General features: G+C 39.2%; 1 protein-coding gene across 5 annotated transcripts in view; it reads left to right on the forward strand.

Moving 5' to 3' along the window:
• LRRC4C (leucine rich repeat containing 4C) overlaps positions 1 to 25622 on the forward strand; it is a 241990-nt gene that overhangs the window by 127437 nt on the left and 88931 nt on the right. For 2 of the 5 annotated variants that reach the window (XM_030483544.1, XM_030483550.1), the window contains exon 1: positions 2402 to 4191. The exons of the other annotated variants lie outside the window; for them this stretch is intronic. The gene's annotated coding sequence lies outside the window, so the exon portion shown is untranslated. Of the gene's footprint in view, positions 1 to 2401; positions 4192 to 25622 lie in introns of those variants that run through there. 5 annotated transcript variants of the gene reach the window in all.

Consider the following 25622-nt stretch of genomic DNA (forward strand, 5'->3'; position numbering starts at 1 on the left):
AACAATACAAAATGTGCAAATTTCTGTCAAAAGTGAAGTATTAGTATCCACAGTGATATGATACTGTAGGTACTGCAGATGCTTGTGTCTTAGTCTCTGATTAGATCCCCAAAAGCTGTGTGTCATCTGGTTTTGATGCCCATATATTTGTTTAATTCAGTTACAGAAGCCTTCCCTTTTGCTCACAGGCTCTTTAATATTAACAGGGAATTGTTTAGGCACTTTTCAACGAAACAGTAGAGCAAACATATATTAGGCTGTGATGTTTTTATCCTTCTGGGAAAAGGAACAACCTTGTGTTTTTTTGGATTTTAGGTATTAAAAAGAAAAAGACTCTCATAAGACATTTGTAGGCCCAAAATACACCACCAGCAGCAGTGAATCAGATGGGAACAAAATAAGCTCACCAACCAAGAAAAAGATTGTTACTTGTCAGCAACTTCATCTCCTGTCACACTGCGGCCTTCTCCAAACCTCCCCAGGTTTTTTCAGCATTCTTAAAATACCATTATGTTTGGGTTATTCATTATTAGTACACACTCAGTTTTTCACCCATCTTAGGTCAGTTGTGTTTGCTATTGATGGCAGTGATAGTAAGAGCACATGCTAAATGATATAACAGTGGTTAAAGACCTGGTTCCAGTTGCTTATCTTACATCTGGTAGAACTTTCTTACCAGAAAGCCTGCTGAGCCAGTAGAATAAATCTAAAAGTCAATGTTAATGATTCATTAAGTGTTATTTGACTGAACACAGCTGGCTTATGGATTCTAGAAAAAACTTAGGACATATAACTTAAGAATTTATTTCCTTTTATTTTTAAGTATGCTGGTTTCTCACCAAAGTTGAAGGCTAAGTAAGGATACTGACATAACTTGGCTATTTGAGAGAGGACTGGGCACAGCTAGCTCTGTTATTGTGTGCATGGAATAACTCTGAGTTACTGCTTAATATATGAAGTTTTCTAGAATTACCATAAAAGCACCTGCCATTCTATTTTTGGGGTTGTGTGGAGGAGTTAGATCTACAAATAATTTCTGTCTGATTTGGGAGAGCCAAGTGCCAGCACATACATCATCCATGTTCTGCTTCCCTTGATCCTGGAAAGGGTAGTGTATCTACCTTTGTACATGCAAAGCTTTCTGTAAAATTTCTATTGAATTTAGGTCCCTGAAAGAGCAGCACACAAGCCCAATTCTGAACATTTTAGGTAACATACAGAAGTACATCTAATAGACCTTAGTAAGTAGGTAAGTACGTAACATGTCAGTACTTTACTAGCCCAAATTGAGAATCAGGTTAGAAACGTTAAAAAAACTGGTCAGAAGTCATTCTGCCCAAACTGTGACATATTTGATAGGTGAGACATTGTACTGTTGTGTCGCTGTCACTTCACACATCACTGGAGCTATCATGTAAATCTGCTGAAATCTTGAAGCACTTCATAACACTTTTGGCCTGGAACAGCTGCCAAAATGGAGAGTTAGGTAACTTTTATGTGTATCCAGGTTTTAAACAAACATTTATTTCTATAATTAGAAAACAGATTGTCTTTCCATTCAAATTATTTCCACTGTTACATTTTTGGCAAAGGTAAGTTTATACCTTATTTAATATTAATTCCTCTGTATCTGTGGCTAGAGTTGGTACCTGTGAATACCGCTTGTTCTGTAATTCATTTGCAAAGACAATTTTATGCCTCATTTCATTTCTGAATCATAGAGTCACAGACTGGTTTGGATTGGAAGGGACCTTAAAGCTCCTCTAGTTCCAACCCCCTGCCACGGGCAGGGACACCTTCCACTAGACCAGGTTGCTCCATGTCCCATCCACCCTGGCCTTGAACGCTGCCAGGGATCATTGAGTCAGAATCAACCAGGTTGGAAAAGACCTCTAAGTTCACCATGTCTAACCATTACCCTAGGACTGCCAAGATGACCACTAAACCATGTCAGAATGGGGCATTACTGCCATTCTCTCTGCTTCAGTGGCTAGGCTTCTACTTGTGAATACTGGTTGAATTGTCAGAATCGGGCGAGCTTTTAAGAAAGTGAGTTTTGACATTCCTTAAGATGTTCCCTTGGTTTTTTAATTCCTTTCTGACTTAAGGTAACCCTGAGCTTGTTCCCAGACTGTCAACCAGGTGGCAGCAGTGCCATGTCGGAGCAGCTCCCGCTCCCTTTCCCTTTCCCTGACATCAAGTGTTAATACAATCGACCAATCAGTGCTAAGATGATGGGAGGTAATTGGGTAATTGTATTTTACTGATCACAAGCAGAGAAAAGAAAAGGGGGAGAGCGGGGGAAGGGGTAAAAAATGAATAAAAAATAAATAAAAAATAAATAAAGGGGGGAGGGAACAGAAGGGGAGAAGGAGGAGTGTAACCAGAAAGACTGGCCCTGGGGCATTTGTAAATCCTAGGGTGGCACTGAAAGGTGGGGAGTCAGAGAAAGCCAAAGCGACAGAGAAGCCGAGCTACTCCCAGCAGCAACAGCAGCAGCTGTCAGAAGTGGATATATGCACACATGCGTACGTCCATGCACATACAGGGAGAATTCAGGCTGAAGCTGATGGGAGGGAGGAAGGATTTCGGCTGTGCAAAGGGCTGTGCATTTCAGGGATGAAACTAAAAACTGAAAGAAGCGGCTGTGCTGCTGGGACCGTGTCGTCTTGGAAGGGAGGGAGGCAGGAAGGAAGGAAGAAAAGGGGGAAGATAACTGGCATGTGGAAGAAGATGGGAGACTAACTCACTGCTGCGTGGAAGGGGAATCTAACTTGTACATCTGAAATACACCAGGCTGAGCTAGGAAATGAGACCAGACCTGCATTGAAATAGAGAAAGGAAGGAAAAAGGAGGCAGAGACTGGGGAGCTTTTATCCTTCCTGTCTCTCTTTCCTTCTCTCTCCTCAAAGATGAAATAGAAGTTTATCCGTCTCAGTGTTGCTGGATCTGTATAGCTGCTGGACAAAAGATGAAGAGGAAGCTGAAATGAAAAGCAAAGGGTGCTTGTGAAATTTACAGCTGAGAAGACAAATCACACCTCCCTGGGCTTCCTTTGTGCCCCATCGGGGGAGTTTTAACATCAGAAGGATTTTGAGAACAGGGGGGCAAATGGGAGAGGGGGTGTTCAAAACACCTGTCCCAAGTGTTTAAAACATAACAAGGGGATGGATTTATTCTTGACAGCTGGTGGGAACCTCGAATTTTTCTCTACTCCCTCCCTCCTTCGTTCCATTAAATGTGAGATTATGAAAATGCAGAGGAGTTGGAGGGAAGGCGAAAGGATATAACGTGGAATTTGAAGCAAGGCGAGGGTGCTGATGCTGTGGATTGCTGGCTTCTTGCCGAAATCAAAAATCCTATTGCGCACTGGGTTGTGATTGGAAATCTAATCAGATTTTTGGAGAGGGGGGAAGACAGACTAAAAGTTTATCATTTTGAAAGACACAAATAAAAATTTAAATGCAAAAGGAGGTTCTTTTCTAAAGGAGTGTGGGAGACAGAGAAAAAGAAGAATGGGAATCCCCGTTTTAATGTGGAGACGCATGGATTGGATAATTGATAGTGCAGCAAAGAAAGGGGAAGAAGAAAATTGCTTGGCAAGACCTGGATCTTAAGCATCACAACAAAATTACATTAAAAGAATACAGATGGAGCATTACTTAAAAAGAAATACAGCCCTTTCTGCTCTCCAGAGAAAAACCAAATAGTGAGCAATGGAGAGCAGTGGAACCAGAGAAGCAGAAAACCTCAGAAAAAGGAAACTAGGCAAAGAAGCCACCATGGAATGAAAAGTTTCAGGAAGGAGAAGGACCATGCATCTTCTGCAAGGATTTTGATTTTTTTTTCCCTGTGATTTTAAACCACTCTTCTCCAGTGAAGGCAAACATCGATGTTACCACTACAGCAATTCTAGGCAGAAAAGTTGAAAGCTACAGAGAAAATAAAGGACAGATAAGAAGAAGAAAGCAAAATTGCTGGAGGGGGAGAGTTCAGCAGCGTTGGGTTGGATTGGCACCTTTACGGACTGAAATTACTGGGAAATTGCAATTGGATATAATTTATTTTTATGTCCTTTCTTGGTTTTAATTTTGGTTTGGTTGCTGAAATGAAATAGTTTTCTAACCCCGCCCCCCACTCTGCTTTTTCATAATCACTCGGATTTCCAGCTGGGTAATCTTTGAGGATACAGTAAGTACACTTTCCATTTTATTGTATTTTGGGAAAGGAAATATGCCCCATTGCCTCTCTTCTTTCTTCCTTATCCTTCTTTTCTTGGTCTTTCCCCCCCAGCTGAAAAAGCATTTGGCTGGATTTTGATAATGGCTGGAGGGGCGGGGGGGGTTGGTTGGGAAGGGAGAAGGAAAGGAACGAATACAGAACTGAATTCTCACAGTAGTTCAAATGTTCCTATTAGTAAAACTCCAACCTTGGTAGGATGCTGCAGATGTCTGCCTGCATGGCTCTATAGCATTTACAAATGTTCACTAGCAAAGAAATCTTTGGAGAAAGCCCCTGCAGTGAGTGGGGGGTGCTGCCTGGTTGCCCAGTCTGTACAAAGAGATGCAAAGAACTGGATGCACTGAGGAGTCTTGTTTGTTTATTTAGCAAGTGTTTCAAGTAGAGAAGGGCTGTGATTTGAATGCTGGCATCCAGTCTGACATTGCAGGTCGATATGGTGTATTGACAGGAAAAATTTATAATCAAGCAGGGAGGTGAAGGATGGCTTTTGGTGGGATCGGGGGGTGTAGGACAAGGGGTTTTCATGATTTTGAGGAAGCAGCTCTGAGAGAAATGATAGGTTTTACACTTCATTGCTAAGAAAAAGCAGTAACAGACAGGGAGACGACATTCTTGTATTGAAGGGTAGTTTAGAAAACTGCTGTACTAGCCACTCGTGCCCTCCAGATCTCCTAGGAAATTTTTTGTGATTTTGTGGTGAATCCTTCAGGTTCCCAATGGACTTTCATGGCAGTTGAAGGAGGTTTGCTTTGATTGACAAGCAGTGAGAGGATACCGTGGTATTAGGAGGTTTTTGTTATTATGCTGATAATGAAAATCATTAAAAAGTGACTTGTAGATGGTGGGGTTCACAGATAAGAAATGATGTGTAACAGACCAGTAAATGTGTCTGTCTTCCCTTCCTGGAGAAATGTGGTGTAGGCATGTGGAATAACGGGAGGATAGCACGGTGTTTCAAATAGAGGTCCTTGTTTTCCTGTGGGGAAGAGTGCTACTTCTGTCCCCTCTCCTGGCATGACTGCTTACCTTGTAAATAGGGAGTTTTCTTTCTCTTTCTTTCCCTTCTCTCCTTCCTCACCTCTACCCTTCTCAACCTTTGCCTTCACATGCACAGGCTCCAGCTGAAAGTATTAGGCCAATACCAGTGGAGAAGGAGAGAGAGAAACAGGTAATTAAATGAGCTATGGAACAGATATGGATATTTCTTAGCAGGCAAGGTGCAGAACTAGCTTTGCCACTGATTTTACTTTCTCCAAGCTGCAATATTCTGGAGGAGGGGAGAGAAGGCAGGGATAGGAGAGGTGTTAGTAGAGCTGGATTTTAACGTCTTTTTCTGGCAGCATTTCCCTTTCCACAAGCTTCCTGCATGAAACAACGCAAACCAGAGCTCCAACTTCCCTAGATAAATGCATAAATATTAGTATCTTCCTTTTTCCCACTGTTCCCCATTCATTTACACCACTGCTACTTCATGTAATGTCCTGAATCTTTTGGCGTGATGGAAAAGAGACTTGCCTCCCAAATGTGTCCCATGCACTTCTGTTTGGAGGTCATGCCTCTTAAACATTGGCTGCTTATAAAGGATTAAGATTTAGGGTTCAATTCTGCTCCTACAGAAATCTCTGGGAGTTTTTCTTTGGCTACGCAAACAAATCAGACCCTTTGTGCTGTTGTGTTCAGAAAAAGAAGGGAGCAGGCACAGCAAAAATTGTTCCTTGCAGCTCCAATTGCTCTCATCTTTCTCAGTATAGCCAAATCAGTTTAGTATGAAGTGCTTTGGCCTCATTTATTTATCTGGGCACATGTTTTCTGGTGGGACACTAAATGGGTAATGTTTGTCAGCATCTGAAAATAAGTGCAAAACTCTGGTCTCCATTCCTTCATGTACCATTATAGGTCTGTGCCCTATTGTGGGCTACACTTACATCAGCAGTTGCAGTAATAGAGCAGCTAAATTTATGTTAAGCTGCTGCTCAGTAATTACTGAAGGAAAAAGAAGCTGGCTAAGGAAAAGGCATCTCCAAGCTTTTCCCTGGATTCCTGTCAAGTGAACACATAAACAATAGATTTGATAGAGCAACTCCAATTTTTGACAATGAAAATCTTCCATAGGTGCCTCATTCATTTTGGTGCAATAACTGACAGGAGGATTTGCTTGACGAGCTAAGGAAGCACTGGGAAAATTTAGCTGCCAGTTTGGGCTGAAATAGGCAAACCTTGTCAACATTAAAAAGCTAGGGATTCATGTCTGCTTCTAAAGAGGCAACAGTTTCACACTTCAGTGAATCATTCACTTAATACAGTAGCCAAAAGACTCATGGAACAACCCAGAGTTTAACTTATTCAATCTCAAAGAGGGAACAAGTATGGCAAAGTGGGAATGAATATAGTATTCCTCAACATTTGTGCTGGGGCTTGTCCAGAGCCCAATGGGCTGACCATAAACTAAACAGCCAAGAACGTCCAGCTAAATGAGGAACAGCAAATTTCCTCAAGCGTAGGCAAGAGCTGGCTACTCCCCTCTAATGTGCCTGAGCATAGGTGTATCATCCGGCAGCATATGCTGGTCCTCTGGGTTGTCTCCTCTTCGAATCGTCAACCATCCTTTTGGTAATGACCCCAGGCAGCTGGGATTTTGGCACTCTACACAGAACCATTATGTGTATATTTAGGCACCAAATGCTTGTACAGAAGGAAAGAGAAAACTACGTTGGAGGAGCCTGCTCCATTAGTTCTGATTTTTCTCCAGAAGATCAGAGATCATGCATCTCAAACTTCAGGTATTCTTGGCAAACTGTAAGTTAGTAATGAAATGGGGCAGCTAGTCAGTGTCTTTTCACATGTCAGGAATGACTTGCACTGATCTAGATTAGTGGCAGGTTCAGTTTTCTGGAGCAGCAAATTTTGTGTCACAGTATCTCACAGCCTGATAAGCACTGATGAGTGAAAAATAAATACACTTTCAGACTGGGTAAGATCCAAGAAAGAATGCTCTAGATGCGAGCCAATACAAGCAATCATGTGGGACTGGAGGAAAAGAAAGGGATTCCTGAGGTACTTCCATGGCTTCCTACATGTAGGCTTTAAAATTATTTGCCTATGACCTAAAAAAACATCTCCCATTTGACATGAAGATTCTTGCTGTAGCAATATGAGACAGGAAGATTTTGAATGGGGCTCAGGACAGGATTTTAGCACATTTTTAGAGAGCTTTGTGCTGGTGGAAACTCCCAAGCCAAGCTACCCAAGAGTGAAGCTGCAGTATATTCACTGGTGTGCACTGTACACACCAACAGTGTTCAAGAAACTCCACCTCAGTCTTGCCAATGTGCCTTCACTTTGGCTTGGGGATATCCCTTTGCTCCTGATTGCTAGTGAGGGAACAAGAAGAGGGAGAAAGGCGCTGGAATTAGTGCCATTCGCAGTCTGGGAGGAAAATGACTCTGAAGAAATGCAGTTAGCACCCTCCAAGTTATTTCTAGAGCGGTCAAGCTGACTGGACTTTGGGCTACTATTAGCAGGGCCTCTCCTTCTTCATCCCCATCCACCCTGTAGCCAGCTGCTTTATGAAAATCATAATGAAAAACAAGCTTCCTTCAGCTATAAAGTGCTGTCCCCACAGGACAACCCAGATGAGAAGCATTTAGTAACAGCATGAGCCATGGTAGACTGGAAAGCAGCCTTGCAGCATGCTTGAGTCTAACAGTGTGGATCCTTGGAAAGGATCCTGCCTCCACTTCCTGTAGTGGCAGAAGACATTGGGTTTGGCTTGTGACACTTTGAAGTGCTTTATTTCACAGAATCATAAAATGGTTTGGGTTGGAAGGGACCATAAAGATCATCTAGTTCCAACCCCCAAATTATTTTATGATAACATCCCCATTATTAAATTATGTTATTCAGAAAGGAAGGGTACCTGTTATTTAGCTGTACTATCATGGTCATCTTTTCTCTTGGGAGATAGAAATAGGGATGCAAAAGGGAAGATGAGTGTGCTGGTGGTGTGTTTTAATTGATATTCACAAGCTGCAATACATGGAAGTGAATTAAAGCATAGTTCCTGGGAGGGGGCCTGGGTACTTTTCTATCTGTTAGAGGAAAAGGCAAAAATCAGGCACTTGTGCATGCACACAATAAAACAGAATTGGGATTTACATTTGGTATCCAAGGAAGCGAGAGCAGAATACTGCAGGGCTTTCTGTTCATTGTTTAAATGTTGCCATAGCAATATCTCAGGGCACAAGTTACATGTTTTCCACTGCTGGAGTTGAGCTTTCTTCCCTTCTCCCTTTCTGTTTTTTCTCTCTCTCGATATACACAACAACCAAGGGTATCTCCACAGAACTTTGCCCAGCAATAGGAAAAAGTGTTTGAAGGCTGCGTTATCTGTTTGCATATGTCTGTTCTTCCCTGTCACTTGCTAATATGCTAGAAACCCAATTAGTAGGAAATTGTTGGATAGAAAGGGAGTGTGAGGCTCTTGTTGTTAGGACATTGAACATATTACAATATTTTGTGTAGTGGTGCTATGTTAATTGGATAGCTGCAGGCAAGCAAAGTGTAGCAGTCGCTGACAATTAGAAACAACAGTGAACTTCCCAGTACTGAATCTATTCCTTGGGCAGGTTAAAATGAATTTCAGGTATATACCAGAGCTTCTGTAAATTTAAATACTAACACCACCGTAAGAACCCTTGAAATTCTGTTTCCATAGCGCTGGTACAAGATTTACCCTTTGCTGCTTGGGAAAGGGAGAGAAGCATCATTTGACCACTAAATAAAATCTCCCATAGTATTTACTGCAGAGCTTGTACTTGGTATGTCAGGACTGTGGGGGAGCAATATAACCAGGAAACCAGGAGAACTGAAAAGGAAACCCCAAAACAAAACAAAACTCCAGCAACAATGGTTTCACATAAACTTCTAAATATTTAAATGTTCCATATTGCCTTTTCAGTTCCTGATGACCCTCCAGGTATTAATGCTTCTTTTTCATTAGTGTGTAATGTAATAATTGATACATGAACTAAGTAATTGGGCCCTGGTTATTGCCACAATAAAAGCTCGATCTCTATGAACAAAATATGTTATTTTCTAAAATGCCATATTTTAGGGCTGAATTTTCAGTTGTGTCTAGGAGAATTTGCTGATGGTGTAATCTTCATCTATTCACATGGTGTAATCTATTCACATCAACAACTGAATAATGTGACATTTTATAACCAGTTTAACAACAAAAAAAGTTTTAGTTTACCTTTTAAAGGCTAGAAGAGGCTCTACAAGGACAGAAAGGAGTTAAATTAGGGAGCCATCATTTTTCCTCCTGCTATGCATGCATGTTTCAAATGAAGTGCACAAAAATGTGTTAAACTCCATGAGCTTCTTTGCCAAAGGGTGATTATGTTATGTTAAGGTTTTTTTTTTCATAGCTGTTTGGTTTTATGATGATTTTCTCTGTACTACTCTATTTGTGAGCCCTTATTGGACAGGCAGGTTCTTCTGCAAGTGAGGTTATATATAATTTTTCCAGAGGCAAGTTTTTATATTTGTTACATCATTTAAAGAACTGAGGTTCCTTTTTATTAGGGTTGTTGATGACACAGCTACTGAAAGGGAAGGATGGTGACCCCATTAGCCTTTCAAGTTGCTCATACACAGTGCACAGCCTGCTACTGCAGTAAGAGGTTTATTGCATTTAATGCCCATGTGAATTTTGACTGCATATGGTTCAGGAAATTAAAACCATAATGGATTTCTCTTCTGAACTGGAAAGAGCTTGAAAAACCTCACCTTCAGTGAATGTTCATGTTGATATTCCTCTTTCTGCAATGTACATTTTACCGAGCAGTCTGGCCCTGAAGACTGAGTTCTATACATTAAGTAAAGGCCTGGAGGTATCTATCTGTTGAAGACTGCTGAATCAAACCATAGGAGAGGATGGCTTAGTCCTTAAATAACTTCCCGTAACATGGAAAAAATAATTGTATTTTTTAATGGGAAATTTCAGCTTTGGGGATATGTATTAAAATCTCATGCAGCAGTATTAGAATGTCATTAGAGCTGCAGAGAAATATAGATAATTTCCTATGACAAAAGGTATTGCATCTGATTCAAAGTATCATCTAGATAAGATTTTTTGTGGCAAAGAAATATGAAGTTGACGATTGCCTACAGCAAATGAAAGATAAAGTGCAGCCACAGTGTTATTTCAGAAAGACCTATCTTCTAAACCTGAGGAAAACTATGAGAAAAACTGATTGAAGAGAACATATAAACAGAAGTTTGTGAATATAAACTGGACAGTTTCTACGAATATAGTGTTTTGCCAGAGAAAAACCCAACTCCTAAAAGAGTTTACATTTGACTATGAGTCTGTCTTTGATACAAAGGAAAATGAAGCAAAAATATAACAGATAAACCAAAATCAAAACAAACCAGCATATAGTAGCTTAAAAAAAAAAAAAAAAACAAAAACAAAAACCAAAAAACCACCCCACAAACAGGAAAACAGATAACAACCCCTATAAAAAAATAAGGTATAACGTGAATACAATTAATGTGGTAGGAGAGAAATATTGACGTTGGGTGGTAGGCTTAGAATTTACCAGAACTGAAGGACTATTCCTGTTCTTATTGCTGTTTTTTTTGGAGACATCGTATGAAGAGTTATTGGCAGTAGTGATGCAGAACTGACCGAATTATTCAATTAATGTTTCTATTCTGGAAAAATCGTGCTTAAAAATTCTTCTCATGAAAGGAAAAAGCAAGTGAAAGGATATTGGAAAACACCTATTAAGGATAAATATTTTTGAATCAACAGTCCCTTTATACTTTTCCTAAGAGTACTCTACAGCATATATCTAGCAAACATTCCAATGATACAAGTGCACTGAACTGTGTAATCACTGACCATTTAGTTTGACATAAAATCTAGGCAACATAACGAAAATCCAACACAGGATTCAGGTGACATAAATTAAATCAGGGGAAATGTTTAACGGCAATAGTGTGGTTTTACGAGAAGTATTTTAGAATCGTAGGATCATAGAACGGTTAAGGTTGGAAAGGACCTTAAGATCTTCTAGTTCCAACCCCCCATTTTCTACCAAACAAACAATTTGAGTCTTTGATGGTGCTGCAGGGTTGGTAGATAGAAGTTACCATGAAAATATACTGCTTTTGAACTACACAGGATGCTGAAGTATCTTAGAAGTACCGGTGAGATATTCAAAACAAAGTATTGTGGGGAAATGTGTTTGAATGGATTATACAGATATTGTAACTCTTTTTATAATATTTGTATCAATGATCCAGACAGATGATTGACCAAAAATTACACTTAATATGAAGTGTAGGGCCCACAGTTGGCAAAATGGCCTAAATAAGAACGGCTGTTAGCATGGGATTGGGGGGGTAAACTGCACGAATAAGATAACTGAGTTAACGAAGAGGACATTTCCCCAAACTGATAATCATAGAATCACAGAATGGTTTGGTTTGGAGGGAACCTTAAAGCTCATCCAGTTCCAACCCCCTGCCACGGGCAGGGACACCTTCCACTACACCAGGTTGTTCCAAGCCCTGTCCAAGCTGGGCTTGAACACTGCCAGGAATGGGGCAGCCACAGCTTCTCTGGGCAACCTGTGCCAGCACCTCACCACCTTCAGAGTAAAGAATTTCATAGAATCATTCCATTTCATCGGATGGTTTGGGTTGGAAGGGACCTTAAATATCATCTAGTTCCAACCCCCTGTCATAGGCTAAAGAGGAGAATTTAAATGAACAAACAAACAAAACAGAAACAAAAACCTTCTGAAATAAAGCTTGGGAAAGTATAAAAGAAGCATGAAACTGTTTAAGCATGAGTGGCTGGGCAAGTGAGAGAAACAGAGAAAAAGCTCTCATTTGGCACTGCCAGATGTTGCCCCATGTCATTGCCACCTTTGGCTTGGTGTCTCTGAGCTGCCTCTGCACTGGGAGCTGTGAGGAGCCTTCATCCAGCTAGTGGAATGACAGCACAGGATGCACCAAGCAGGGACTCATGAACTGGGAGTGCTTTCTTCCCAGCCTGTGCACTAGCAGATAACACAGTAATGCACAGAGCTGGTCCACAAATGTTTCGAGAGGAGGAGTCAGCAAGTAGGGCAGCCTGCATCTCCAGAACTGGGGATGTGCTTGTAACCTACATGGCCTGTGATGATATCTGAATGATATTACTTTGGGAGATTAATTATTTAAGGGTGTTTATAATTTTTTATGTGTTTACTGTAATTTTGTAGGTATCTAATACTGTAGTTTATCTGTTGTATTGCTGATCCTGAGATGGCAGTGAGTGACGGTTAATTAAATGTTGTTAGCTACAGCGATGTGATTTGAATCACATGAATTGAGAAGTTTTTCCTAGCAACAGTGTCGGCAGCATGATAAACAAGACAGGGGTGCAGAGTGACATTGGATGCAAAATGTTATGTATAAGAAGGACAGATACAGAATATACCTTCAGAATGAGGGACACTTGTCTGCAAAAAGCAAGTCTGAAAAGAATTTGAGATCATAACAGGCAAGAAATTCCACATTACCTCCCACAATGATAGCGTTAAAAAAGACTATGTCATACCCCTTGGCTGAACAAGCAGAGAAGTAGAATAGTGATTTTAACAATGTCAGTGGGAAAACTAGAATGATCTTTACATTTCAGTTTGTCCAGGTTTTGAAAATTATGCTGAAAAGAAAGAAAAGAGACACAAAAATACTCAGTGTTGGGTGAAAAAAAAGAAAAATTTGGTGCTCAAGTTTTAGTGTATTGATTAAGAAATTGAGAACTGATGTGATTATTGTATGACGGAAAAAATAGACGTTTAAATGTTTTCTAATATAGAAAATAAAATTTGAAGAAGCAGCAAGCTTCTGGAAGATGAAGTCTCAAAAATTCAGATTAAAAATTAAGTTTTAACGATTTTTAACGATGAAAATAATTCATGATTTTTACAATTGCTTGGAGAAGTTGTATTTTCTTATCTCTTGAATTCCATGTATAGAGATTGGATTTCTTTGAATCATAGGATCTTAGAACTTCTTTGTGGAAGACTGTTGTAGTGTAGTAGGCATTATTGTGTTTTGTATATTTGGATGGCAGAATGGCAGAGTAGATGGTTCTGAGATCCCTTTGTTCTCAGCTGGTGATTCTGCAGGTAGAAGGAATGTAGCCTGGGCATTCATAACCAGGCTTCCAATCTCATCATCAATAAACATGTTTAGCTTGCAATGCACAGAACATCCCAAAGGATTTCACTCCCCAGTCCATCATTCCCTCTCTACTGAGGTGGCTAGCAGAAGGCCCAGATTTTGGTTGATCTACTTCTTTGGGGCAATACTCTGACTCAGTCTTGGTACCTCAGACTTCTATCTGGTTAGTTGGAAAAATCTCTTTTGAAATCTGTTGTCAAATCCAAAATGCCTTATAGAGATTAATTTTGAAGGCTGTGCTGAGGCTGAACAAAAACTCACCGTATTTACTTATCTGTTCAGTAGCCCATCCACTAACTTATTTGTGTGATTAAGCTTCTACCTCCTTCATAGTTCTCTTCGTAGTGGAAAGATCTGCAAGCTTAAGGTGTAGGACCTCTGAAACATTGGTTTATCAGCAGCAACGTGGGCCTGCAGCCTGAAAAAGTCCATTTGTTTAAGCAGACACAGGAGTTCAACACCGAAATCGATTCTGGGCAAAATGTATTGTCTCAGAGCTCTTTTTGTAGCATTGGTTTCCAGATATGAATCCAGATATGAACTTCTGTAATAGCTGGTCTTAGTGGCTAGCTTCTTTCCAAGTCTGAGATGGACTAAATATAGAGGTGCCAAAGTTGGTATATCCTTCTCTCTGTTTCTGTCTGCTTACAGGCCACTTAATATTGCTCCGTCCAGGTTTTTTCTTGCTGTGAATGGTTGTTATGCATTTTACACTAGAAATGTATGTTTCTGTCTTCATAAAATAACTCACATTTGTGGACTTGGTTTTACTTGTTTACTTCTTTTGCTAATACATTTCTTGGTTTAGGGAGACAGAGAAGAGGAAACAATGAAGTAAGGTTGCCTGTGCATCTCTGCATAATAGCTGTTGGTAGTGTAGGTTGCAGTATACACAGTCTCAGTGGGCTGTCTTCTCATTTTTCCAGTTATTCTTCACCTGATTTCTTGGACATGCTGTGTTCTAAACTTTTCTGAAAAGAAAAAACCAAACCCTGATGGAAATCTAAAGCGAAGATACGTATGAGTCTATGATTCTATGATATTTCATACTTACAGGTGAGGTTGGTTTAGTTTTGAGTTTCATAGAGTGGTTCATAGTCCAAAACTGTGTTTCCTGCATTCAAGAGCCTTCTTGGAGTAGTGGGCAATTTCACTGTTATAGCTGAATGTAGTTAGCCTGAGAGGTCTGTGAGAAAGTATTCTCTGAGGTAGCAAAGGGCATTCCATCAGAGGTGAATATATTCAATTGCTATCAACCATAAATTGTTAACACATTCTGTGTCCTGAGATATCCAGTCCTTATTTCTTTCACCTTTTCTGAAAAACTCAACAAAATTGCAAGTCCTGGGAGATATTGGGCTAATTACTGCTTCCAGAGTGCATTGGCTGTGGTGCTTCAGCAGTACCAGTGTGCAAGAAGCTTATTTTGAAGTCTCAGGTTGTAACAGTCATACTTTCTTTTTAATCTTTTACCTTCCTTCCATTGCTTACTCCTCTCCACCCATGCTGTAAATATCAACTTCAGCTAACAAAAATGTAAACCAATGGTATATTTTTGATACTCAATTTAAGTGTCTCCTCATTACTGTTGTCTGTCACCAGATAAGATAATGGGACATATGTTTCCAGTAATGCAGCTACATAAGGTGCTGTTCAGAGTTACAGTGTAGGTGTATCCAAAGGAAAACTAAGACTTATTAGGCTTGATTCTCCTTGTGGCTTATATTGTCACTTATGACTGAGGGATGCTGGAATTCAGACAGTACAGAATTGAAAGTGTAGAATTTTATGATTGCCTAACATAGGTGGAAATGGCTGTATACAAGACAGCGGGAACTTGAATCCTTCGCAGACAAAGTCCCCCCTTTTCAATACTGCAGTGACCACAGAAAGCCAGCAGACCTTTCAAATATTACTAATTTTAGGAAGCTCAGAATGAGGTTAGAAAAAGACAAGTTTTTTTTTCTGACCTTGCTATTCTATTCTATATTGTGCTTCTTTCTCACTTTCGCAGGGATTATAAAAATGAATTTATGTGATCTCACATGCTTGCTTTATGGGAGAAAACATCATGGATGGCACGAGTATAACATGTTTACCTGCTTTGAGCTTGCACTGAGAGTGCTGGCATAGCTACTGCATATTAGTTTACATTATAGAGAAGCACTCTTCATACTGACTGTCAGTATAATAATCAGCAGTGTAATAATCAGCACTTTGAAAATTCATACCCTACCTTAATCCTCACTCAGTACTCCACATCTGTTCCATATAGTGTGGTCATGGATTTTCAAGGAAGGAGGTTACATGTCCCTACTGCTCCATTATGGCTCTAACAAAAGCCAGTAGCTTCCCCTAGTATTGAAATCCTACCAAATTTATCATCTAGGATAATTTTCTTATAAAGCTTTTATTTATACCCTCAGCTCCTCCAAAGTTTTGCAATTTTGTGAAGCACCCTTTGAGGAGAGAATACCACGGACTCTACACAATTCAGTGTGAATCAAGCAGAAGCCATTTTATTGTACTTTGCTATCCCTTTATATACAAAGTTTTCTATCCCTACATGCAGTCATGCGCCTTTTGATTGGTAAAAGCCCTTTTGCATGAGGCAATCACACGGCTCGACAAGTGTCCTTATTGGTTCATCTAGTTCCTGGTGTTCCTCCCATGTACCCGCCTGCAGATGTTTTCTTCCTCTTATCTTTTTCTTGGTATGCGGCTACGTGTTTAGAAGAGGCTCTCATATGGCTGGTTCATCATATGTCCATTGTCCTCTAAATACAACCCCACAATTCCCCCTTTTTCTTTTTGAACCAGCCAAACTTTCTTCAAGGAATTAGTAATTATGTTAGATACTCCCTTTAAGATACAGGAAACGATTAACAATACAATCACAATTATACTTAAAATTACAATGCCTTGTAATCTTGTTTACAAAGATCTAAAAGCCAACCCGTTATGCCCAAAGCCCTTAACCACTTATCTAAACCTGAACTGACCACCGTTAGTTTGTTCATATTGTCTTTTATCTCCTTGAGACTTTTATGAATTGACTCCGAATGGTCAGACAAATTCATACAACACGTTCCTTCAAAATCCTCACACCCATGACCCAGTGCTAAAAACAAAAAATCAATTGCAGCTCTATTTTGCAAAACAGCGTGTCTTATGCTATCTACATCATTAAGCATTTGCGTATTTCTGATGTTAAATTTATCTGCTTTGCGGCCCAACACCCTAACTTTGTCATGTCTCCTAATGCTTTTGCTGCAGCTACTCCAGGTGCAAACAAGGAGACAATAACTTGAGACGGCACATCCCAAAATTGTACCTGATCATTACAATCTGGCGTTAACTGTCATACTTCTTTTTTTGCCTGCTAATGCTCCTGCAGTAATCTGAGCACTCACATGAGTGCAGGCAGTTTTTAGCATCAGCTGTTTTTCTGTTTCAGTTAAAGCATCCAGCATTACGTCTATATCACCCCAGTCAGGATCTTGGCTTTTAACAATCAACTCAAACCTTTTTGGCACTCCTATTGGATCATCTTGATAGTCTTTCACAGCTAACTTCCAAGCATCTAAATTTCCCATTGAAAAATTCACTTTTATTCTCGTCCGACCCTCTGGTCCCATTGCCTGTCTCAAAGGTGCCTGAGTTACTGGTCCTGTTTTACTATGAATGCATGCAGCAACTGGGGTAACACTTTCAGATCCTCCTGCTCAGTTGTCAGCAACAGCAACCCTCTTCTTCTTGTCAGTATCAGAAGGATTTGGGGCAGAGGATGCTCCTCTCGGAGGTCTCAGTAATACATAATCTTCTACCCTATCTTCCTCCTTTTTCCTTAATTTTAAACACATTTCTCCAATATCACAACCCGAACAACACCTCTCCAACTTAGGTTTCTGTTGCCCCTTTTTTTTTTTTCCCAGTGTGAATCAAGCAGAAGCCGTTTTATTGTTCTTTGCTATCCCTTTATATACAAAGTTTTCTATCCCTACATGCAGTCATGCGCCTTTTGATGGGTAAAAGCCCTTTTGCACGAGGCAATCAGGCGGCTCAGCAAGTGTCCTTATTGGTTCATCTAGTTCCTGGTGTTCCTCCCATGTACCCGCCTGCAGATGTTTTCTTCCTCTTATCTTTTTCTTGGTATGCGGCTACGTGTTTAGAAGAGGCTCTCATATGGCTGGTTCATCATATGTCCATTGTCCTCTAAATGCGACCCCACAACCCTTCTCTTCCACAGCCCTCATTTTCTTGATGCAATGTTTCATTCCTTACATTTTAAATCAAACAAGAAATTAAGTGTAGCTAAAATTTTACATCATTGTTCCATTAACTTATTACAATAGGTGACTGTTTGGAAGCTGGAAAAGCAAGGCCTAAGTCTAGCAGATGCTGTCTGGGATTGTCCCTTTCTCTTTTATCTCTCCCAGTCCCTTCCCCAGATTCCCTTGTCGGAGGTTCATGTAGCCACTTCTCAAACCATTGACCTCCCAAATGACTACAGAGGCCAACATGGATTCAGTTAGGAAAACTGACTTTGGCACTTTGAGTGCTCCTCACTCCTTGACTGGAGTTCCTTATGGATGTTGGCTGTCAATAGTTCATTCCCTCCCAGTGGCAGCAGAGTTCAGAAGCTCATGCTGAAACCTTTGGTGCCAGAGATTCCTTGAAGACTAGAACAGTCATTGAATGATAATGGCAACTGGGAGAGGTGTCTGAGGACTGGAGAAAACAGTTGCCTATTTCTGAGCATTTCTCTAGCTCTTCTTAATAAAAAGTTAGAAACTTGCAAGATATGATGCTGATCTTGCCAGCTTTTCCATGCAGATGGAGCTGTGGGCCAGAATGAAGCCTCACTGGAACTAAAGCAAATTCTATATTGAGGAAAAAATGTACTAGAAGAGCTGTCAGATTAATTTCACTGGTATGAGTTGAACTACTTCTACTGCTAAGCTGTGTATTTATATAAGAGTACATATGTCTGCTTAGGAGGGTAGGATGCCCTTGAAGATTTTGGAGTGCATTTGGCCTTATGACATATTAAAGTGATTATTCTTTGCACAGGTGGTTGCATTATGGAAAAAAATAGCAGGGAAATAGTGTTGTTTTGTATATCTAGCAAAACACCTGCTTCCATATATGTCTCTGTGTAGGAGGGGGATAGAAATCTCCACACATTAGTCATGTGAACCTCAGGATAATTAGAACACTGACTATATGGCAGCTAGATAAAAAAGCAACCGCTTTGAGAAAGGTTTGAGAATTAGTAAGTTTTTGAATTTTATAAACAAGTGATGATAATATCCCCTGCCTCCCAAAAGGAAGAAAAAATATCAGATCTTGTATCACATCTTTTCCCCTCTACCATTTCAAATTATACCTTTTAAAGGGAAAATGCAATTAGACATTTAAATATAGTACAATGGACAGTCTTGTTTACTGTAGTGGTCACCACTAGAGATTCCTTGACTCTGTGTGGCCTCTGACTCATTGTCTGAAACAAATCACACACACTCTATGTGCTCCATTTTACCTCTCTGTAACTTGAGAAATTACTTTTGCATATTCCACAATTTATGCTGCCAGAACTCTCTATTTGTAAGATTTCAGACACCAAAACCAGTTTAACATGTGGAGTGGGATTTAAGAAAAGGTTTAATGAACTTAATCTTTCAGTTGCGTGAAAGGTCCTTGAATAAAAGCTGTTTTGTTAGCACAGTTTTTATTGCAATCATTACCACCATACATAAAACATAGTGGTTTTGTGCACTGTAAAAGAGGAAAACAAAAGAATATGTACATCTTCTATCCTTAAATATTCCATTAGTGAAATAATTCTGGAGACAAAGGTCAAAAACTTCTTTTCATTTCATTTTCAAGAAAGATTTTTTCTGATCTGCCAGCAATTTCATGTTGCTCTAACCCTAACCCCACTGAGACTTTTAGTGATTTTTTGCCTTCTGACTTACTTTACCTTAGGCATAAATTGAACAACCAACCAATTAACCAACAAAAATATTCCTTCCTCAAAGTTAAGCAAAATCACAAGCCTGCCAATTCTTACTCTTAAGAGTAAATACTTGCAAACATGATCTTATTCAAATATTGCCTTGATATTCTAGCTCTTACAAAGTGAATAAGGAGTATTCAAGTAAAACCTATTCAGGTTTTCTACATATTTTACAATGAAATTATTATTCATTTATTTTTGATTTATACACTGGAATGGTTGAAAATACAGTGCTCATTTCTGTGAAATTTTACCTGCACTGTAGTTCATAAGCTTTAAAGCTATAAAGTTCTTTTTGTCATAAATCACAACTTTGATTGCTTCCATTTGACTTCTTGTGTCAACTTGCTGTGCATTTGGTAGACAAACAACTTCCCACTGCTGGATGAAAGGTTTCTATAGTGCCCCATGAATATATAGATTTCCCTTTTTTCCCTGAACCCAGTAAACTGATTTCTTTGTTTCAGCGGAAGGTTAGGACCAATTCAGTATCAAAGTTCTAGACAGCTAATTGCCAAGTATATTTATATCTGCTAGTAGATGTAAGAATTTTGGCTGAGTTAAGGGCTAGGACCTGATGCAGCTAACCTTGACTTCTGTGGGAGGTATTCAGTCATGGCAATATTTGCTTTGCTTCTCTTATGTCGAATTTGCTGATCTAGTTATTGCAAATCTGCATGGAAAGGTATAAAATCAGCAACTGATGTTATGTATAGGTTTTGAAACAGTAATGAATGCTCTGATACACAATCATCTCCTTTCGACCTACCCTCTACTTATGCAGATACTTATCTCCTCCCTCCTCTGCAAATGAGCAGATAGAGAGCCTGGGAGAGTATGTAGTGTTTGAAATGTGGCTCAGAGGTCAAGATATTCAGAGTCTCAGGAGGAAAGTGAGATTCACAGCTAAGGACAATTTAGTGTGACCAACCTGCCCCCAGCAACCTCCCAGCACAAACAAAGGCCTTGGTGTTGTCTCAAGTTCTCACATTGGCAGTTGCTATGGATTTGCATGGGAAGGCATGTCTTCTCTGAATTAGAATCACTCTGATGAATAAAAACCTGTTTATTTCAGAAAGTCCTTTCAAGAGCAGATCTTTGGCTGAATTTAAGGTTCCTATCACAGTTTCCACTGTTACTCTTTCTATACATGAATCACTGCTTATAAATCACAAATTCAGTAAAATGTAATATGAAATTCAGCCGTATGTCTGGCAGGGATAAAACATAGTGCTGGGTTCCTGCCTTTTTTCTTTTTCTTTTCTTTGCTTTATTCTTTTTTTGCTTTTCCTTAGAACAATCTGTGGGAGTAACAACACAATTAAGACACCTAAATCGATATCACCAGTGTTCTTGCCTTTGCTTGTCCCATTAAGTATCTTTTAAGAATTGTGTTCAACATAGATTCTTTGTCTTTTGTTTTTGAAAAGTGGTTTGAATAGCTTTGGTGAATCACTTAATTGTTTATCGATCTCATAATTATTCACTGTTATTCCTCCCCCCCTGCCCCTGCCTTAACATTACTTTATCCTCTTTTAAAAGTCTTGGGAAAAGTTTGAATTAATTCAGAGTTGCTTATCAAAGTTTTGTGCATTGCTTAAATTGACAGAGTGATAAGGATAGAATTTATTCAGAGGTACCTCAACAGTTAATTAACCAAATAAAGAATAAATTGGCCACTTGTTCAGAATTCATTTCTCACATTGAAGGCAGAAGACAGTTATGGTGAATTTTATAACAGGTTACTTCCACAGGGTCCTATTTTATTAAACTGAGTAAATTGGATGAGTCAAAGCTATGATTGTCTATGAATTTAAAGAAAATAATTGACATTTTATCTCCCAAATGTACTGTATTTTTCTTTATTTTTGTGGTAGGTGGTAGGTTAAGAGATGTCTGCATAAAACTCCAGTTGATGAAGAGAACAAGAAGGCACTCAGTTTTTTGCATTTTGCTTTGGTTTACATTCCATAAAGTAGATCTGTTTCAGGCATGACTCTCCTAAACCCTATATTCTCTTCTCTTACTTTTCATCCAAAAATCCCTGAGAGTGTTCATTGATTTTTTTCAAATCCAATGGATTTGCCTATTCTGTAATAACAGAGCTATTCCACTGTTATGGTAATAGTGTATGTGCAATTGTGGACTGAAAGTAGAAAGCTAAAGAACTACTTGGAATTTTAGCATGGCAAGTTTCCCTCCACCCTCTGAGTTCATAAATGAAAATAATTGTGCTGCAATGCCAAGAAATTAGTATCCTACCACAACTCCAGAATGCTGTGAAAACATAGCATTGCATAACTATGAATCCACTGAATGGTATCATTATGACTAAAATTATCTAACGTTGTGTTGCCTTTTTGTTCATATCTGGCAGGAATAAGACTATCTCACCATGATGCACAATACATTTTCTAAATATGGGTGAAAAACTAGAACATTCTTTGGAACGAGTATTGCCTAAATACAACAGAAGTGAATGGAAAATGCTGGCCCTAATTAGCTGTACATTCTTGCATTGATATGTGATCAGCGCGTCAGTCTTTTTTAGAAGGAAGGGCTTGCTACCAGATGGAAAATCAATTGTACTGAACATTTCTTATCCTTCAAAAAGTTGGTGCCAAAATAGAAATATATAAATATTTTAAGAATCCTAATCTGCAATGTTTTGAAAAAACTGAAATTAAGAAAAATTACTATTATTTGAAATGTAAATTTCCTTTTTAAGATCATTGCATTTTGCCTCATGCTATCAATAACCTTACCCAAACAGTATAAGTTGCTATTCCTAGTTAGTTTTATTCTTCTTGGGTAAATGTGAGTGATGATGTAAGCGAGAGACAGCTGTTATTCACCATGACTGAAAGCAAAAAGTGACAGTCCAGGTTCAGTTCGCTTCAAAAAACAGGGATACACAGTATTAACACCTTGGGACAAAGAATCCTCAGTTCAAATTTTATGGACTTTATAGTCTTAGTTTCTTTATTACCAATATTCCAGAAGGTGTGGGAATTAGCTACCACCGTTATTGGTGATAGCAGAGGGTATAAACAGAAGCCCTCAAACTTTAGTTCTTTGAGTAAGACAACTAAATCTATATCTGAACATGTTTACATGCATAGTCTGCGTTTGTCAGAGAATCTTGATAGCTGCAGTTCTCATGGACTTCAGCTCCTGCAACACCATTGAAAAATGTTGACTCCTAACATAAAGTCAATCATGTGTTTCATCAGACCTGTCTTTCAACCAAAAAAAGAATCAGTGTAGTTTTGTTTTACGTTTGCCCTTTCAAAGATTATGTTGCTAGATTACGTGTCAGTGTGCTTGAATTCACTAGAAGGTGAATGATCACTTTGCAGTCACTTGGCACAGGCTGTGCAAGCACTTATTAAATAGAACTGATAAATGCAGTTTAGCTTAACTGTGCAATTACATTTATTGCTAGATCCAGTCCATATATACACAACACATATACACTCTTAGTCCAGTCCTGCTCTATAACAATAGTGACATGCACAGCATTTCCATGATGGGCTTTATCTTTCTTATCTGATTATTTTATAAAATCTACTTGAATTTTGTTATGATCAGGTATTACAGAGAACATACATAGTAACTGGCTTGCTGTGTTAGTAACTCTCTGCTTGGCACTGAGCAAAATATAACAACATTTAAAATCAAATGTGCAATCAAGTTTCTTTTGCAGTGTCCCAGAGCTGGCCAAGAAAGTTAAACCAAAAGTCACTGAGTAATTGTTCTTATTGTTCACATGGATGCATTATATCCCATCTATTAAATCGAAACAGAGAGCCCTGATGCATTAAAAGAACCATTTCCCTCTTCCTTCCCTCCTCCTTCAAAGGCATTTAATACAGTGTTAATTCTGAGAAAAAGTTATCATTCTCTGTAAAATGTTTTTCTATAGCTTCTGTTCTGAGTGGTTGTACAGATAACATGGGCTGAGGGAGTTCTGGAGTCATCAAGATGCAGTAACCCAGAGATGCTAGTGTTAAATGGTACCTTTTTCCTAAAAGGTAAACATTTCATGCTTCCTTCCATGTAGGGCTAAGTGCAGCAAGATTTAGTACTGCTCTTACATGTATTGTCAGTATCATATATCGTTTGGCTAGAAACCTATTGTTAATTAATAACAAACAAACATTACAATTAAAATAATGGTAACTTAAATATATATTTATAAAAACAAAAAAGTGTATTAAAAAGTATGATTAGTTCATGAGCGTATAACTCATACCCATATGAATAACCGAGCTTGGAAATTCAAATTATTTTATTGTGCAGGGCTTGAGAATACAGATGAGGATAAATTACAAGCTAGACTTAACAGTTGTTCAACCTCTACAGTAGGGAAAGGAATATCCAAGAAGAATACCAGGAAAGAAATTGTGATTTAGTTACAGTTCAAACTCAGACAATGTCTTGATCCATAAGGAAAAAAAATTAATTGCAATCTCTTGATCTTACTACCTTATTTCCGTAAGCCTTTTTCATTTTCAATGTTAGGACTCTTTCTTCTGCTTACAACTTTTATCATCCTGACTGAAAAGGAAGTATCTAGAGACTCCACAATCTGGATACAGCCTGCAGGAGTCAGGATGTTTTACTGAATCAGGACTCGATCTCTCTGCTATGCAGGACTGAGACATAGAAGACAAATGCAAGTTGCTATAATAAGCCAAGTGCAAAATTGGATTACAAAGTCATTAGAGGTTGTAGTTGTTCAGCACCTTTTAGGTCCTTGGGAAAGATTATTAAACAAATGAAAGTGGTTTTAGAATGAAGCATTCTGTTCTTTCCAAATAGCAGTTATTATTTTTTAACTTCTAATTAGTGTGCATAATATTGGACTGTATCACATATAAAATTTGATTTATGACACCTATAAAAGTAGCTCCTAGCCTATGTAAAAGCATTAAACCATGATTTCCACCACACACCCCCCGCCCCGTGTCTGTTTCTGTAAGTTGGAAGTTTAAATAACAAAAAGCTGCTTTTTATTTTTTTCTCATTTTTTCTAAGATTTATGGACTTTTTTCCAAACCAGAGTGCCTAACCCTCTCCCCCCTTAAAACTATGGAAATTTATTTACGCTTGTACTTGCTTAGTTTTTGTATATTTTATTATTAATTGATTTCATTGTGTTTTTAATAGAAAATATTTGGGAATATGTTTGTGCAAGTGTTTCTACAGTTATAACTTCATAGAATAAGGAAAATATTGATTGGAAAGGGCCATTGGAAATCAGCAAGACCATTTGTTCACTGGAAGTGGGGCTGTCACCAGGGTTGCATCAAATTAGTCCTTCCTTTGTCTCATTTATTTGTAAAATCTTTCAAGAACAGGTGTTCCACAGCCCCTCTTGCTCCTGTGATGCATCACCCTTCTGACAGAAGTTTTTCCCTAATGTCCAGTCGGTGGTGGTCAACACACTGGAGGGAAGGGATGGGATCCATAGGGACCTTGATACCCTTGAGACATGGGCCTCATGAACCTCATGAAGTTCAACAATGTGAAATGCAAGGTCCTACGCCTGGGCCGGGGCAATCCCAGGCACAGCTACAGGTTGGGTGGAGAAGTGTTTTAGAGCAGCCCTGCAGAGAAGAACTTGGGGTTCTTGGTCAATGAGAAAGTGAACATGAACTGGCTTCAGTGTGTGTTCACAGCCCAAAAAGCCAGCCATATCAAAAGGGCTGCATCAAAAGGATCCTGCCCCTCTACTCTACTCTTGAGAGACCTCACTTGGAGTACTGTATGCAGTTCTGGTGTTCTCAACATAAGAATGACATGGAGCTGTTGGAGCAAGTCCAGAGGAGAGCCATGAGGATGATAAGGGGGCTGGAGCACGTCCTGTGTGAAGACAGGCTGAGAAAGTTGGGGCTGTTCAGCCTGGAGAGGAGAAGCTGCGCGGAGACATCATAGCAGCCTTCCAGTATCTGAAGGGGGCCTACAAGGATGCCAAATAGGGACTCTTCATCAGGGACTGTAGCAATAGCACAAGGAGTGATGGGTTCAAACTTAAACAGGGGAAGTTCAGGTTAGATATAAAGAAAAAGTTCTTCCCTGTGAGGGTGGTGAGGTGCTTGCACAGGTTGCC

Source organism: Strigops habroptila, chromosome 4 (assembly GCF_004027225.2).
Source record: "Strigops habroptila isolate Jane chromosome 4, bStrHab1.2.pri, whole genome shotgun sequence".
Lineage (NCBI taxonomy): Eukaryota > Metazoa > Chordata > Aves > Psittaciformes > Psittacidae > Strigops > Strigops habroptila.